The sequence below is a fragment of the Thalassophryne amazonica genome, chromosome 7, assembly GCF_902500255.1.
Source record: "Thalassophryne amazonica chromosome 7, fThaAma1.1, whole genome shotgun sequence".
Classification (NCBI taxonomy): Eukaryota; Metazoa; Chordata; class Actinopteri; order Batrachoidiformes; family Batrachoididae; genus Thalassophryne; species Thalassophryne amazonica.
Genome location: NC_047109.1, coordinates 37,965,899 through 37,979,876, shown reverse-complemented (window position 1 = coordinate 37,979,876; position 13,978 = coordinate 37,965,899).

The window sequence follows — 13,978 nt, the reverse complement described above, 5'->3', positions numbered from 1 at the left end:
TTTGAAAGGAACATTATTATTTGATAAACCAAAGACACAAACTACTGTAACGTAAAAAAAAAAAAATCACTGCATCTCTGTAAAAAGGAGCAAACATTTGGAACAGCTGTCCCCCAAAATTTTAACTTATGCGGTACTCTAGTTGGTTTTAAAAGACTTTATAAAATAATATAATTTCTCGTTACAGTATGGACAATTAATTTACTGATTTTGTACTATTACTTTTGGATTGTGATGAGAAATTTAAGTTTATTTAAGTTTAATTTAAGTTTAATTTAAGTTTACTGATTAATTTCAAATGTTTGTGTTTTGTTCTTTTTGTATTTGTTGTCATGAGTATATTTTTTTAAGGTAAAAGGGGTAGGGGTACATAAGCTTTTGCTTCTGCCTACACCCTTTTTGTCACATTGGCTAACTGAGAAATCTGTTTTTTGTGCAGATGAGTTATTTTTTTCTTTCTTTTGTATGCCAAAATAAATTAACTAATTCATTCATTCATTCATATTATAGTTAACATATTAGAGAGTTTGATTTAATTTCATCCCTCCATACAAAAAAAAAAATGCAATGAATTAAAAAAATTGTGCAGATTTTTGCATGCATAGTGTCCTGGGGACATGGAATGAACATCATGTCTGTGGTACACGTTCTGTTTCATCACTACCTGAGCATCATGCAGAGCTAAGCATTATCCTGGCAGCTTCACTGCATTTTTTTTTCCTGGCTGTAGGGAGAACATTTCAGTCAGAGCGAGTTAAAAAGTGATGAGACACAGAATGCAGTGATCAACGAATGTGACATCTTTACTTGATCAAAACTGTTTATCAGACAAACAAAACATTAATTTGTGAGTGTTTCACAGCAGTTAGCTATAAAACATTAATAGACATGGACACATGGCAGCAAAAGTTTATACTTTCTGTGGCTGCCTGCGCGAGTCAAGTGCATGTGCAATGATATCCCAAATACTGTGGATGTTTTGGGGGGAGCAATGCCAATTTTAGGGAGTTACAAACAATTACAATACCGGGATGGAGATAAAGATAGATAGATCCATCGATATGAATGCAAATGGAGAAAATAATTTTCAAAGAAATGTCTCACTATAACAATTTTGAAAAAATCTCCAATGGACTGGCATTTGATTTGAGAGGGGGTGGGGGTTGTAGAGTCTGAAGACCTGGTCCCACTGAATCATAAAGCCATGAATAATGAGCGACGTATGGAGTTGTCAGAAATTTCAGTGATTATTTGAATAATGCGCCACATATATGAACATTCCGCAAACAATTTAAAAACACTGCATGTGAGTCATTGCATCAGCGCACAGCATCACAGCACAGCTCATCCAATCAATTTTATGAGATGTTAAATCTTTCATAAACATACTTTTACACCTACTTGTAAGAAGGAATGAACATGCAACTGTTTTACCAAGTTATTACAATATAGACATTACAAATAATTACCTTTTAGACTGTTCCAAATATGTTCTCCACCTCATGAAGCACATGAGAAGGGGGGGAGAAGAAAGCTCCAGATGAAACAGTCCTCTGTCATTCTGGAAATGATTAGCTGTGTTTTCAACATGTGTTTTCTAAGAGAAAATGATTAAAATCTGCTACAAAATAATTATTTTATATATGCAGCATCCAGTGCACAAAGCACTGCATCCAGCTGAACAAAGCAGGTGGAATTGTCATGACAAAGTGTGCGTGAGTGTGGGGCCAAAATAGCAGGTCCAAAATAGCCTCTTCTGTCCTTGTAGCCGCCAGGTACTCGGATAATGGGCTTCTAACAGCCTCGTCCTCACCACTAATGTGCCTCTAGCATCCTTATTTGTCCTTGTAGTACCCCTACACAAACTGTCTCACGCTGTTTTTGCTAAATTTTGAACTTCTTGAAACTAGCGCCATGCTCAGAGATGAGCCTCATTAGCTGAATATTCTGCCTTTAAGAGCCTCTCAGAGTTACTATTCTGCCATGATTGGTGAATAACTCGACTTGTACCAAAAAAAAAAAAAAAAAGTTGCATGGCTCATTATTCATCGTTCATTATTCGGCGGGACCAGAGCTTAAGGTACTTCATGTTCCAGTTTCTGGGGATAAACTGGAAAAAAAAACCCTTCTTTAGGTCAAGATGTATCAGTTGTCTGCTTAGGTGTTTGGTCAGGATCCAAGACAGTTCCATGGTTTGGTGGATGCAGCAGCTGGTGTAATCAATGCATGCTCATGGACATGGGACCTGAATAAAAATGGAGTACAGAAGGTCCGCTTTTCCTTTATGCTGCACTGTTGCCTCTCGCTGAATCAGACATTTAGGGTAATTAAATACCACAAAGGCTTTTTGACATGCAGCCATCCAACATGCATCCATCCAAGTGACAGATCTGAACCACAACAACAGCACAGATGAGGAGCAGTATGTTTCTATTAAATGTAGAGAACTGGAGATGGATTTCAACACACAGAAACTCCAAGTAATTGCTTTATTTTATAATATGGTACAATATGTTCTCATGAGAGGGTGAAACTGTTTACACTCTGGGCGTCTTCTACATTTTCCAGTGCAGCATGGGCGACTGCTCTCACTGGTGACCTGAAAGTATAAAGGGGGGGGGAAATCAGCTTTAATATGCTATCTCTCTGCTTTACATTAAGTTTAAACATGATTCACATGTCCATCAAGGGCCCTACAGCCAGCAGCCCTCTTGGGGGATGAGTTGACTTTGATGCACCCCCCCCAATGTTTGTTTCCTCTCCTGTTTCCTTATCTATGGAGTCTCCCTCCCTGTGAAAGGATAACTGGGGTGACAACATCAGTTTGCTTTAAATTCAGGAAGATATCTGTGTGCACGTTGTCAAGACAAACCAAGAAGTCCAGGTGCTTTCGACGAAATGATGATTGGGGGTCTTTATCTGTAAATGTTCATTTCAATTATCTTCACCTTTCAGGGACACTTTTCACAGGCTGAAAAATAATGCCCCGTGAATCACACCTGCACACCCTCCTTAATGCTCCCCCACACACGTACAGACACACTAGCAACCCACAACCTCAAGGGAGACACGAGAAAAAAATTCGACACTTCCGCTTACCCAAGAAGCGCCTTAAGGACAACGAGAAATTTAATCTCGGATAAGCCTCCCGATAGAATCTCTGCATTAGCCCTCTGCTACTGGTTCACAGCTACCCCATCAGTGCATACCTCCCACACCGCGGCCCGGCTCCCTTGCATCTCTTATTCTTTGCTCCTGTTCTCTCAACATTTTTCTTCTCTTTTCCCATCTTTTGCTCAACATTTCTTTGTACATTAATTCTTTCATTTGGCCTCAGTTCTGTTGTTCCTTCATTTTTCTCTGCCAGATATCCATACTTCTGTCCTCCAGACTCTTCCTCCCAATCTGCTCCTTCCTCTCGTCCACTATGTTTCTCCCATTCCCAGTTGTGGTACATGCTGTATATATCTATAGTTCTGCTGCTCTCCCTTGTCGGACGGCTTTAATACCGTTGGTATTAAATGCTGGCACGATCTCTTCGGCATACTTCAGCAGGCAGGGATCCTTGTAAGGCTGTGTGAGTGCTTAATATTTCCAGCACGACTCTGACTTAAGCCCCTTAAGTGCTTTGGCAACACTTATTCCACGGTGGCACGATGAAGCCCATTAAAAATTTGATTTGGACGAGGGAGACAGAGAGGGAGAAAGAGAGGAATGGGGGCATAGGGCATACAATTTGCCATAATGTCCCTTCCTTACACATGCACCAGAAAAAAATAGAAATCAACCCATTAGGGGGTTTTCCACTTAATGTAGACTCACGTACAAACACCAGTCATGCAGTGATTTGTAATGTGTTATTCTTTTTGTCTGTAATTATGTCTTTTGTTCCTCCACAAAGCACTTTGTGAAGACCCTATTTGGTTAAAAGCACCCGATAAATAAATGTGACTTTATTTGACTTGATAATAGGGAAGAACAAGTTTCCAGTTGAACACATAAAAATGTTTGTAAATGCAACTCGTGGAGGATTAGATTTAATAGTTTATTATCAGCTAATTTGGAGCAAGTCGACATGCTGTTGTAATGACCAAACAATGTTTCGTATTTTACAAGACAATGAAAGTTGTAGATGTAACGTTTAGCACTGTAAGTCCTACAGCCCATGATTTACTGATTTAATTGTTCCTGTGGAAAAGACCTCTGAAAGAGAAACTGCATTGTAGATGTTCTGGGAACACTGCAGCACAGTGGGTAGAGTGGTTCTCCTATAACCAAAGGGTCAGGGAATGCAGTCCTGGCACTGGTGCACTTCAGCAACTCACTGAACCCCAGATTGCTCCATTGTGGGTGTGATGTTAATGTGCACCCGAGTGTACAGACAGAGTAACTGTAGAAATTTGTCCAGTGGGTTGGTGACAGGATTAGTACTCCAGTTTGTGTAAAATCAAAATGGAGAGGGAAGTCCTACATAGTCACTGAGGCCCATTGGTGCTAGTGCTTAATCCGAACTCCGTAGAGTGATGTGAATGAGACTGTGTGACTACCCCCAGATGGGACATCAGTCCAATGCAGGTCACTTTCCCAGCCAAGGCTGGTTTCTCATTTACACCTGGGTGGACTGGGACAATGCAGATTTCAGTTCAATTTCTTAAATTTATGTAGCGCCAAATGACAACAAAGCTGCCTCAAGGTGCTTCACACAAGTAAGGGTCCGGTCACACAGCACACGGTGATAGCTGAACGAAGGAAAAAAGTCACAAAGTCACAAATTGTCGAGAATTGTGGACAAATGAGCCTGCACTTTTCCCATCACTGAAAAGCCTGCGAGTCCAGAGCGCATAAAAGAATGAAACAAAACCGAAACTAACAAAAGAAAAATGAAGTGAACAGTGACCTTGATGCTTTAAACAAAATCAAAACAAAACGTGACTTGACAGCGCGTATCAGACCGAGCATCATCCTGTGATCATTTCTGCATTCTCCACAGCACCTGCAGGTGCCAGATCTGGTTGTCTTGATAACAGGTTTGTCTTCAGAACAACAATGCGTGTGCATGCGCACTTTCTAGCCACAGATGGCATGCAAACGTGTGTGCACACGCATGCACTTTCCAGCCACAGATGGCATGTAATGGTTGCTTTTCATCCCACACATGGACGAATCACGTTCAGCTTGTCAGATCTTTAGTTGTTGATCTGTTCAGATATCGGCAATGTTCGTGCAAGACATTGGACTTGGGAGGTTGGACAACAGTCAAACGGAACACTGACTTTACGGGAACTATGCAAATGATGAGGAACCATTAAGACAGAAATCAAAATGGAATACAGATGAATTGAAGTTGTCATCGGGATTCGTTTACATTTTTCAGCAGTTTGAAAATTCTGACAAAGCGCCAGCTACAGGAACAAAGCTGGAAGACGGTTAAACGATGTCTCCCAAAGTCAATGTAAGTCCAGATTTCTTATTTCGTTTTGGCTTTGGTGTCCTTCGTTAGTGCCGTGTGACCGGGGCTTAAAGTCTAACCTTACCAACCCCTAGAGCAAGCACACAGGCGACAGTGGAAAGGAAAAAACCTCAAGCAGACCAGACTCAAAGGGGTGACACACTGCTTCGGCCATTCTAACAGTTACAATGTTTTTACAAAGTTTAACAAAGTTTTGTGGAGTTTGAAAAAACAAAAAATCTGCTGCAACAATTTCTTGAGATCTTATCAGTTCAGCATCCCGATGCCACTCTAGCATATTTCCCTCCACACCTAGTACTTAGAGAAAAAGAGCAAAATCAGTTGGTGGAACAACCACACCTAAGGTATAATTCATCAGCAATAAATCAACAGGAAAGCAGAGAAAATATTAAGGTGATTGCCGACCGCTAACCCTAAGCGTCACTAACAGACCCCAAATTTAGATAAAGTTAAGACAGAGACCTGTTCCATTACTAATAAACTGAATTTAAAAGGACATGAGGTGTCTTGTCTTAGGACACAGAGAGGTAGCATGACCAGGACTCTTACACAGGTCTATAGATTGGTAGAACAACTACTTAACATGCTAAGCTAAGGAGACCACAAAAAACAGCTTTCTGGGTAACAAATATCCCAAATAGTTGGCCACCTGTGGTCACCATGCTGCAAACGGTCACACATGCAGCATAAGTTAATGATTACACAAACATTACGATAAAAACACAGGTTGACATGATTTTTGACATCCTGGAAAAATATTGTCATTTTTATTTAGGTAGTTTTTGACATAATCCATATAATAAAAGGGGAATGGCCTCTGTGCGTTTGTGTGATGTCACACTTCCACAATAACAGCCTGTATTTCAAAATAAAAGCCAGTGAGGTTGCCACACACCTGACTGAATTCATCTGTCCATCCGCTAACATCCCAGACAGCAGATTCAAATCTGGACATTTTCTGTCCCCAAACGCAGAATTAGCATGTTCATGGACAAAACAGCATAATTGTGTTTCAACAGTGTTTCACATGGTCCAAAAATAAATAAATAAATAAATAAAATAAAAAATAAAAATGATCTCATGTGAACACTGTCAGTGCAAATATAAAACTTCAGTTATTCATAATTTCTTTACATGGAATATTGTACTGGTTAAGCAGCTTCAGAAAAGCTTATTGATGACAATTTTTGTTTTTTAGAAAATTAAACTTTCAACATATTAAACCTTCAATAAACACTTTCATAAAAGCCAAAAAATCTTTATATGTCAATACTTAAAAATGTAGCATGACTGTAAAGAATTTTTTCCCAAAAGTCAGCTGTCCTCTGTATATAGTACAGACCACAACATCCTAGTAGGCTTATGTGTTTGAAGTCGTGCTGACTGTACTGAGTCCATCAGTGGTAGTCACTGTGTTTGCAAAGAAAGAGCAAGATGGTAAAATGGCAAATACTAAATCAAATCAAAATCAAATCAATTTTATTTATATAGCGCAAATCACAACAAACAGTTGCCCCAAGGTGCTTTATATTGTAAGGCAAAGCCATACAATAATTACGGAAAAACCCCAACGGTCAAAAGGACCCCCTGTGAGCAAGCACTTGGCGACAGTGGGAAGGAAAAACTCCCTTTTAACAGGAAGAAACCTCAAGCAGAACCAGGCTCAGGGAGGGGCAGTCTTCTGCTGGGACTGGTTGGGGCTGAGGGAGAGAACCAGGAAAAAGACATGCTGTGGAGGGGAGCAGAGATCGATCACTAATGATTAAATGCAGAGTGGTGCATACAGAGCAAAAAGAGAAAGAAACACTCACTGCATCATGGGAACCCCCCAGCAGTCTATAGCAGCATAACTAAGGGATGGTTCAGGGTCACCTGATCCAGCCCTAACTATAAGCTTTAGCAAAAAGGAAAGTTTTAAGCCTAATCTTAAAAGTAGAGAGGGTATCTGTCTCCCTGATCTGAATTGGGAGCTGGTTCCACAGGAGAGGAGCCTGAAAGCTGAAGGCTCTGCCTCCCATTCTACTCTTACAAACCCTAGGAACTACAAGTAAGCCTGCAGTCTGAGAGCAAAGCACTCTATTGGCGTGATATGGTACTATGAGGTCCCTAAGATAAGATGGGACCTGATTATTCAAAACCTTATAAGTAAGAAGAAGAATTTTAAATTCTATTCTAGAATTAACAGGAAGCCAATGAAGAGAGGCCAATATGGGTGAGATATGCTCTCTCCTTCTAGTCCCTGTCAGTACTCTAGCTGCAGCATTTGAATTAACTGAAGGCTTTTCAGGGAACTTTTAGGACAACCTGATAATAATGAATAATGAATAATGAGTTCCTACTGGACACGAGCCTCGAGTGTCCTTGGCCCCACTGTGAAGGGGTTTGCCAGGAGAGATCTTGGTATGAGGATGTTTCAAAAGAAACAAACCCCAGCTAAAACCTCCACAAAGCGCCTAGGCACCAGGGCGTATGAAGAAAATGGTGCAACTTCTTCCAGTGCTGTGGGGAGACATCTCTTCTGTAGCAGCACTCAGCTGGGTCATCCACCAGATAGTTCTGATCCTGGACCCCAGCGACAACACCATCAAAGGGCTAAAAGAATCCATTGGGTAGAAGAAAAAGATCTCTCACTGCTTCGTTTACTCAAACTTGAGAAGTGGGGCAGGAGATCAAAGGCAGTATTTGAGGAGAGGAAAGGTCACCATCTTGAAGAGAGCCTTCGGATACAAAGTCAGTAATGTTAAGGGTGCAGCTTTAGACCCCGGGTATGGGGCCCACTGCACTCTTGTAGAAGGAAATTCAAGGCAAATGAAAAAAAAAAAAAGACAAAAACTATTTGCCACAGAACCACAGAAATACATTCCATTTCTGTGGCACGTCACCATCTCATGTTGCTGCTCAAAGTGATTACATTATTGATTTTTCTGACAACTTGTAGAATTGAAGCTATGACCCTCTGGTAACAACAACCTAGTCTCACCTGTAGTTCACTGCTTCCCCCCATTATTTTAAACTCTCTCTTAGCTTGTAGGATAAGTTGAAATTGATAACTAACTTAAGCAAAAGTGTTTGGAAAAGCAGAATGTTTCTATATGTTTGAAAGGAGTTCAAGGTGGTGATTACAGTGCAAGTTGTTCTATTGAAAGAAACAAAGAGAAGACAGAAGGTAGACATCAACATTTTCTACCATTTGTTTAGTCCTCAAACAAACACACCCAAGAGGTGAATCATTTTTCTTCTTCTTTTCTTGTGATTTATTTTGTCACACTGTCATTATGTGTCTGTCTTTACTTCTCTCAGTGTTCCTGCATTTTACTTGTGAAGACAGGTTATTATCTTTATTTGTTGATCTTGAATCCAAGGGCGATGCTGTGATATTTGTTGAATCAATGGATACCCTGATTGTGGCTCTTCGAAATTTGAAGGAGCCAGACTTTCTGGATTTGTGATTGTCTTGGATTAAGACTAAGATCCAAGTTTATAGAATCATCAAAAGTGTATCTGTATGCAGTGAAAGTGTTGCATTTATAGAAAGATTCATTTATCTTGACAGTGACATCAGACTTTGAGATGCCAACACCTTTATGGAAAAATGAAAATCCAGTTCTTTAGGGTCTCAGTGCTTCCTGACTTACTTCATATACAGCCCCTGGCAAAAATTATGGAATCACCGGCCTCGGAGGATGTTCATTCAGTTGTTTAATTTTGTAAAAAAAAAAAGCAGATCACAGACATGACACAAAACTAAAGTCATTTCAAATGGCAACTTTCTGGCTTTAAGAAACACTATAAGAAATCAGGGAAAAAAATTGTGGCAGTCAGTAACGGTAGCTTTTTTAGACCAAGCAGAGGGAAAAAAATATGGAATCACTCAATTCTGAGGAATAAATTATGGAATCATGAAAAACAAAAGAACGCTCCAACACATCACTAGTATTTTGTTGCACCACCTCTGGCTTTTATAACAGCTTGCAGTCTCTGAGGCATGGACTTAATGAGTGACAAACAGTACTCTTCATCAATCTGGCTCCAACTTTCTCTGATTGCTGTTGCCAGATCAGCTTTGCAGGTTGGAGCCTTGTCATGGACCATTTTCTTCAACTTCCACCAAAGATTTTCAATTGGATTAAGATCCGGACTATTTGCAGGCCATGACATTGACCCTATGTGTCTTTTTGCAAGGAATGTTTTCACAGTTTTTGCTCTATGACAAGATGCATTATCATCTTGAAAAATGATTTCATCATCCCCAAACATCCTTTCAATTGATGGGATAAGAAAAGTGTCCAAAAATATCAATGTAAACTTGTGCATTTATTGATGATGTAATGACAGCCATCTCCCCAGTGCCTTTACCTGACATGCAGCCCCATATCATCAATGAGTGTGGAAATTTACATGTTCTCTTCAGGCAGTCATCTTTATAAATCTCATTAGAACAGCACCAAACAAAAGTTCCAGCATCATCACCTTGCCCAATGCAGATTCGAGATTCATCACTGAATATGACTTTCATCCAGTCATCCACAGTCCACGATTGCTTTTCCTTAGCCCATTGTAACCTTGTTTTTTTTCTGTTTAGGTGTTAATGATGGCTTTCGTTTAACTTTTCTGTATGTAAATCCCATTTCCTTTAGGCGGTTTCTTACAGTTCGGTCACATACGTTGACTCCAGTTTCCTCCCATTCGTTCCTCATTTGTTTTGTTGTGCATTTTCAATTTTTGAGACATATTGCTTTAAGTTTTCTGTCTTGACGCTTTGATGTCTTCCTTGGTCTACCAGTATGTTTGCCTTTAACAACCTTCCCATGTTGTTTGTATTTGGTCCAGAGTTTAGACACAGCTGACTGTGAACAACCAACATCTTTTGCAACATTGCGTGATGATTTACCCTCTTTTTTAAGAGTTTGATAATCCTCTCCTTTGTTTTAATTGACATCTCGCATGTTAGAGCCATGACTCATGTCAGTCCACTTGGTGCAACAGCTCTCCAAGGTGTGATCACTCCTTTTTAGATGCAGACTAATGAGCAGATCTGATTTGATGCAGGTGTTAGTTTTGGGGATGAAAATTTACAGGGTGATTCCATAATTTATTCCTCAGAATTGAGTGAGTCCATATTTTTTCCCTCTGCTTGGTCTAAAAAAGTAACCGTTACTGACTGCCACAATTATTTTTCCTGATTTCTTATAGTGTTTCTTAAAGCCAGAAAGTTGCCATTTGAAATTACTTTAGTTTTGTGTCATGTCTGTGATCTGCTTTTTTTCTACAAAATTAAACAACTGAATGAACATCCTCCGAGGCCGGTGATTCCATAATTATTGCCAGGGTTGTAATTATGATGCCTGGATGCTAAACCGTGACTTCAGGTGTTTGTGTGAAATGAATGGCTACTTAGGGAGACTCAGATGAGGCATACTCCTTGGATTGTTGGAATATCACCTACAAGATTTTGGCCATGTGGTGCATTTTTCTGGCAATGATCCAGCATGCAGGTGTTTCAGTGTTGAGGATCCCAACATATGCTCCCAGACCTGACATGGAAGTCCATGATTGATTGATCTGTCATCTCTCTCAAATTAATTCCCTCAAACACACTCATGTCAGTAGATTTTTCACTAAGCTTTCGTTAAATAATTGGTCATGATCTGTACTCAAGAAGCCTTTGATCCCACTTGGTGCTGATACGGGCTATCACCGCCATGTTAGCACATCACGTATGACGTGTTGGACTTGCCCTTGTCACTAAACAGCTACTAAAGTAATCTGCGCCCCAATTACGTTTACAATGACAACCAGTAACTCATGAGCATTAACAAATTAACAAGCTGGCACCTTGATGGACAAAACAAGGTAAATATTAAATTAATTCTTTTCCACACTCTCCCCGGTGCACATTCAGTTTAAATTTTTCTTGTGTGTGTGCTGATCCCCCCCCACACACACACACCCGCCACCACTGCTGTGTGCCTGAAAGCACTTGGCATTAAATGTTTTAATATATGAACTTACAAATCTAAATTGGTACATTACATAAGTGCATGGAGACATTAGTGTTGTCCTTTTCCATGAGTTGTGTAGTCCAGAGTTTGAATGACAGAGCTCCATGTAAAGCTCTGGTCAGAAAGAGACAAAGTGTGTTCTCATTAATGGATAGTGTTACATGACTTTTTTCAGACACTGTAATGGTCTTTAAAAATATGTTTCTATTTTTCATAGCTGTCAGTTGTTTTCCAACCATAGAAAGTCTAGTGAACGATGTTAATTACCTAATGTTGTTTTTCATCCAATTTAGTTGTGTGCTTCCTGTGCAAAAACAACTAATGCCAAAGCACAATGATGGAAAAGGACTTGATTTGATTTAATTTATTATTATATGGCATTGTATAAAACAGATACAACAGGATGATAATAAAAGGATAAACACAATAAAATGCAGGCACTTATTTCCATTGTGGTCCTTCAGAAGGGGTAACATGATCAAAGAGCACAAAGTGGAATAAACAGTGACAAACTAACACGATCAACAATAAGAGTAAAATAAAAGGCGTTGAAAGACACTAAAACTGTGAAAATGCAAGTTAAAGCAGTTTGAATAATTTGTTTAATACTAAATTAAAGGAGAAGACTCCTGGGAGCTATAACCATTGTATAAATGTTGTTCAACATGTGACTTGACAAAGTTGATATTAAGTCTCCATGAACTTAATGTAGCTATTTATATTTGTAAGTTTATACATTAAAATGTTCCACATGAGGTACTTTCAGACTGGAACTAGTCCTAGTATTAAGGAGAGCATGTTGAAGTTGTTTTACATTTATGGTAGGCAATATGTTGCACTAAATTAGGTTAAGTAATGTTACAAATGTGTGACAGTTTAAAAAAACAATTATGGTGAATTACCATTATTTGTTTTTCTATTCAACAGACAACAGTACAGTTAAAGGTGATTAATGGTGTACGTCAACATAATCATATGTTATATTTTTGTAAATTGAACAAACCTGCATTTGGTTTATTAGCTATTTGAAAGTATTACATTTATTTGTGAACATTAAAATCAGTTTGGTGTTGTAATATACACCATGAAATAATACAAAGAGGTTAGGACCAGTGGACCTTAGGAGTAGTGGACCCTAGGATTAGTGTACCCTAGTACTAGTGGACACCTGGAATAGTGGACCCTCCCCCTTTCAGACAGCTCATGTGCACACGCACAAAACAAAAATCCAAACTGAAAGGGAATCATATAAAGAGTATGGAAAAGGATTCATCTGATATTACCTTGTTTAGTCCACCATGGTGCCAGCTTGCTAGTTAACCGGTTGCCTTCATAACTGTAATTTGGGTGCAGATTACTTTAGATTACTGTAATTTACCGATAGACTTCCATCAAACGTTCATGAAATAATTGCTTCAGGATCATGATCTGTACTCAATGCAGTGATGCCACACGTGTTTGAAGGGTGGGGCCATTACCGTTTGTAGAGTATAAACCCTTCAACTGTCATCTGTTCTGAATCATAATGGTTGGTTTTGAAAAACATAAAATCATCCTTCAAGTGATGGATTTCCTGAATTGTATTAATCATTGCCTCAGGTCTTAGTTGACCATAAAGGCCCCTTTTGTTCTGGTAGCATTACAAACTCTTAAAAATAATTTCTCTATTCCTATGGTTACGACAGAACTACTGTAATGTATGAGCAATCATTATAATTTCATCATTCTTTCATTTTCTACACCTGTTTATTCCAGATGAAGATCACAGGGAAGCTGGAGCCTGTCCCAGCATTCATAGGGCAAGAAACCAGGTACACCCTGTACAGTGCACTAGTCTATCACATGCTCCTGCAAACATGGTGGAGAACATGCAAACCCACACAGAAAGGACCAGGTGGAAAACAATCCCAAGACCTACTCGATGTGGGGTAACAGTGCAAACCAATAAGCCACCATGCTGCTCTAATTCCATCATATTAAAACTTATTTACTGAATGAGGTTCACATCAGTCCAGTGACCATTGCATTGTTAGTTTGGCTTTTAGCAGCATGCCCTTTAAATCTAATACCCGTGCACACAGGCCGTTTTTATCAGCAGACAGCCATGCACATCCCTGCAGCCATAAAACTGTCCATTTAACATAAAGAGGCACTATGATGCCTCTGTGCATCCTTCTATGGACAAATTAATGGCTAGTAGATAGTGTAAGGGAGTAACAGACAGCTAACTGTTTAACTGGGGTTGAGTCGACACTGGACACACACCGCCACTGTTTGCAGACCTGAAAGCCACTCATTGTCACTGCTTCCATCCACACAGTCATCCTCAACCTTCACAAAATATCATGCAAAATATGCGGTGACACCCAAGTGCGTGGTCGGCCACACAGAAAAAAGCAAAGGGAGGGAGGTCAGAGTTATATAAAGGGAAGACAAGAACCCAAAAAACAGACAGTTGTGATAAACACCACTGGGACTAAAGACGCTTTCGTAGAACAACCGGCAG